Raw genomic sequence first — 5,000 nt, 5'->3', positions numbered from 1 at the left:
ATACACGAACACCCCGCCACGTAGTTTGTACAACACCCACCGCGCGCAGACCGACGGACGACACCGAAAGTCACAATTATGTAGCGTCCATATACTATCCCATACACGCTCACGCTCATACACGCTCCCATACCGCGTGTTACCTACCTTACCCGTACGTCACGTTCCTACCAACTGCTGCCTACCTAACTACCGTCTGTTTTTTTTTTTTTTTTTTTTTTTATTATCTTTTATTACGATCACATGTGCGCCGGTACGCTAATAATGCGCTCCACACTTGTACACAATATTCATATTTCTTACGTTCAACCATCGCGTTGCTTCTCCGAGATCACTTTTCAATTTCTAAATCGAACCTCTTCTGACCAAATATAATAGACAATGTTATATGTGTTAAATAAATAAAAATAAAAAATAATAATAACATATTCCCATACATATGCCTCCGTTTAATTCATATTATACTCTTTTGTTTTATATAGTCACAATATTTTCAACGTATTTCAAAAAAGTGAGATCGTTCCTCGATTCCGTACGTATTATGCTATTATATTGAGAAATTATTCAATTCTATACTGAGAGTAGCGCACAAACTGTCACGTCACGATCTGACTAATAATACAAAGAAATACGCAAATAAAGTTAAAAAGACACTATACACGAACACCCCCCGCGTTTGACGTTGCCCGTTGGGTCTATCTTTCGATACACGAACACCCCGCCACGTGGTTTGTACAACACCCACCGCGCGCAGACCGACGGACGACACCGAACGTCACAATTATATAGCGTCCATATACTACCCCATACAGGCCACTAACGCGTGTTACCTACCCGTCACGTACTACGTCACGTTCCTACCAACTGCTGCCAAATGCCAACTGCTACCTAACTACCGTTCTCTTTTATTATCTTTTATTACGATGACATGTGCGCCGGTTCGCTAATATTTCTTACGTTCAATGATCGCGTTGCTTTTCCGAGATCACTTTTCAATTTCTAAATCGAACCTATTCTAAACTAAAATACTAGACAATGTTTTATATGTAATAATAATAATAACATATTCCCATACATATACCTCCGTTTAATTCATATTATACTCTTTTGTTTTAATAATTTACAATGTTTTCAACGTATTTCAAAAAAGTGAGACCGTATGTATTTTTTCAAAGGTGGCTCTTGTATTATGCTATTATATTGAGAAATTATTTAACTCTGTACTGAGAGTAGCGCACAAACTGTCACGTCACGATCTGACTAATACGATACGCAAATAAAGTTAAAAAGGTGTATGGACAAGAGGGGAAAAAAAAAAATTAAAAAAAAAAAAAAAATTTTTTTTTTTTGGAAATCAAAAAAACCAAAACAGGAAATAATAATAATAATAATAACGCGGTAGACGCAGCAGCGGCAGCAGCAAAGTCGGCCGACGAACCCCAACCGGTGACCCCCCCCCCCTACACCCCCCCCCCCCCAAACCCCCTCCCCCCACTCTCCCCCGCACCCCCCAGGGCTAGCCCACCCCCACCGGCAACCATCGTCACCCCACACCACACCCCGAACCACCGACGGACTTTCATATGTTCATATGTTGTCGCTCCGTCTGCCACGCGTCATAACAGGAGCGCCGCATACACATGGGGCGGGCGACGTGTAGTGCGTTGTCGGCGCGGTGAGACTGAACGGGCCGGCGGATAACTGCCGCCTGCTGACACAGACTGACCGACTTCGACAACGGACTGCATGCCGCATACAAGAGTTCGTTCGATGGTTTCACGCGTAGTGTGCGCACTCTCGTGTTGGTGGTGTTTCGAGTGGATTTTGTGTCGAACTTTACAAATTCGTCGCGATGTCACGATTAACACAACAACGCGCGCTTCCACGTTGCGCCGTGGGACTTTTCGAACGTTGAACATTTTATTGAACAGTGCGGATCGACCGATGCGATTGTTTAAACTCGTCTCGGTTCACGTATCGATCCTACAAATGAATTGCACGTCGCCTATGGCGACGGTCCTCTATAAGGCGCTATAAAAATTAACGCCAAGGACGACGTCTCTCAAACACCGGGCTGAATCTGTTTTCAGTGTTCGCGTTTGTGTTAAAAGATAATAATGAAACGTGAATCTTAAATTGTCTCGCCGTGAACCATCCAATTCGGAGTTGCGCTATTAGTAAATCGCGCGCACACTCTCTCGTTGGATCGTTGCGACAATCGGATGAGATACTCCGTTGACGCTGCACGAACCATCGAAAACAAAGAGCGTACAATATTAAAAGGTACGACGAGTTCAAAAACGAAACATCATTCGACGCGGACGCGCCCGCGACCGCGTCGATATGTGTCGTGTTCTCGTCCGAGCGACGACGGCTACATTCGTCCGCGAGTGACTGTCAGCTCCCTGGTTGATCCTGCCAGTAGTTATATGCTTGTCTCAAAGATTAAGCCATGCATGTCTCAGTGCAAGCCGTATTAAGGCGATACCGCGAATGGCTCAATATATCAGTTTTGGTTCCTTAGATCTTACTCAGTTACTTGGATAACTGTGGTAATTCTAGAGCTAATACATGCAATCAGAACTCTGACCAGTGATGGGATGAGTGCTTTTATTAGATCAAAACCAATCGACGGAGGGCCTCGCGTCCGAAGTCGTTAATTTTGATGAATCTGGATAACTTTTGCCGATCGCATGGTCCAGTACCGGCGACGCATCTTTCAAATGTCTGCCTTATCAACTTTCGATGGTAGTTTCTGCGACTACCATGGTTGTCACGGGTAACGGGGAATCAGGGTTCGATTCCGGAGAGGGAGCCTGAGAAACGGCTACCACATCCAAGGAAGGCAGCAGGCGCGCAAATTACCCACTCCCGGCACGGGGAGGTAGTGACGAAAAATAACGATACGGGACTCTTACGAGGCCTCGTAATCGGAATGAGTACACTTTAAATATTTTAACGAGGAACAATTGGAGGGCAAGTCTGGTGCCAGCAGCCGCGGTAATTCCAGCTCCAATAGCGTATACTAAAATTGTTGCGGTTAAAAAGCTCGTAGTTGCATTTGTGCGCCGCGCTGTCGGTGCACCGCATCCGCGGTGATACTGACACGTTTGCGGAGCATATCGTCGGTGAGCCGGCGGTAAAACGCCGGTTCAATATCAAAATCCTATCGCGGTGCTCTTCAGTGAGTGTCGAGATGGGCCGACAATTTTACTTTGAACAAATTAGAGTGCTCAAAGCGGGCTCAAAATGCTGCTTGAATATTTCGTGCATGGAATAATAGAATATGATCTCGGTTCTATTTTGTTGGTTTTCAGAACTCCGAGGTAATGATTAATAGGGATAACTGGGGGCATTCGTATTGCGACGTTAGAGGTGAAATTCTTGGATCGTCGCAAGACGAACATCAGCGAAAGCATTTGCCAAAGGTGTTTTCATCAATCAAGAACGAAAGTTAGAGGTTCGAAGGCGATTAGATACCGCCCTAGTTCTAACCGTAAATATGTCATCTAGCGATCCGCCGACGTTACTACAATGGCTCGGCGGGCAGCTTCCGGGAAACCAAAGATTTTGGACTCCGGGGGGAGTATGGTTGCAAAGCTGAAACTTAAAGGAATTGACGGAAGGGCACCACCAGGAGTGGAGCCTGCGGCTTAATTTGACTCAACACGGGAAATCTCACCAGGCCCGGACACCGGAAGGATTGACAGATTAACAGCTCTTTCTTGATTCGGTGGGTGGTGGTGCATGGCCGTTCTTAGTTGGTGGAGCGATTTGTCTGGTTAATTCCGGTAACGAACGAGACTCTAGCCTGCTAAATAGGCGTCGCCATTTAGGTGTGCTCGACTTCGGTCGTGCAACTCACTGGCGACGTATTAAAATTCTTCTTAGAGGGACCGGCGGCTTCGAGCCACACGAGATTGAGCAATAACAGGTCTGTGATGCCCTTAGATGTCCTGGGCCGCACGCGCGCTACACTGAAGGAATCAGCATGTTCTCCCAGGCCTAGAGGCCCGGGCAACCCGTTGAAACTCCTTCGTGCTGGGGATTGGGGTTTGCAATTATCCCCCATAAACGAGGAATTCCTAGTAAGCGCGAGTCATAAGCTCGCGTTGATTACGTCCCTGCCCTTTGTACACACCGCCCGTCGCTACTACCGATTGAATGATTTAGTGAGGTCTTCGGACCGACACGCGGTGGCTTCGCGGCCGTCGGCGTTGCTGGGAAGTTGACCAAACTTGATCATTTAGAGGAAGTAAAAGTCGTAACAAGGTTTCCGTAGGGGAACCTGCGGAAGGATCATTAACGTGTGTCACGACGCGTTCGCGCTCGTAATACGCAGACATTAATCCACAACATACCCATCCGACCGTCCGTCCGTCCGTCCGTCCATATTATGGATGGATGGATGGATGGACGGATCCGCCGTGCTCACCGATGTCGGCGATGGCGTATCGTACAGTCGTAGCGCTCGGGCGATTGTGTCCTCCGTTGCGACAAGGTCGTACGTCGTCGCTGGCGTCGCGCGTTCCCGCCGTCTCGGACGCAGAAAGGTAAAAATCCGCGCCCCGAGTCCGTGACAACGTGGAGTGCGCAGCGTGAGCGCGCGCGTGTACCGATAGCGGTTTTTTGGAGTCGCGCTAAGGCGTTAGCTCGCCGCGCGCGTTCTGAAAAGGTAACCACTTTAATGCACATTCATTCGAACGTGCATGTGACAAACGTTGAACGCACAAAAATGGTATTGCATTATCTTTAATTAGATATATGCGAAACAATTACCCTGGACGGTGGATCACTTGGCTCGCGGGTCGATGAAGAACGCAGTTAACTGCGCGTCATAGTGTGAACTGCAGGACACATTTGAACATCGACATTTCGAACGCACATTGCGGTCCGTGGAGAAACATCCAGGACCACTCCTGTCTGAGGGCCGGCTGTATAAAAACAAATATCACACTGTTCATTCGCACCGTTTGAACACTTGACGGTTCCGCGCGGTG

General features: G+C 47.5%; 2 non-coding genes across 2 annotated transcripts; both read left to right on the top strand.

Annotated features, from left to right (window-relative positions):
• The first annotated feature begins 2,402 nt into the window (after nt 1-2,402).
• On the top strand, nt 2,403-4,305 carry LOC140752900 (small subunit ribosomal RNA). Its single transcript, XR_012103499.1, has one exon. It is a non-coding gene; the product is annotated as a small subunit ribosomal RNA (ribosomal RNA).
• Nucleotides 4,306-4,776: 471 nt separating this feature from the next.
• LOC140752883 (5.8S ribosomal RNA) lies at nt 4,777-4,933 on the top strand. The gene has a single exon (XR_012103483.1). It is a non-coding gene; the product is annotated as a 5.8S ribosomal RNA (ribosomal RNA).
• Nucleotides 4,934-5,000: the final 67 nt, after the last annotated feature.

This window comes from Epargyreus clarus, unplaced genomic scaffold (assembly GCF_041222505.1).
Source record: "Epargyreus clarus isolate Ecla_fem2 unplaced genomic scaffold, WU_Ecla_fem_2.2 ptg000025l, whole genome shotgun sequence".
Lineage (NCBI taxonomy): Eukaryota > Metazoa > Arthropoda > Insecta > Lepidoptera > Hesperiidae > Epargyreus > Epargyreus clarus.
The sequence above is the reverse complement of the archived record's forward strand: the minus strand, read 5'-3'. Positions and strand labels throughout refer to the sequence as shown.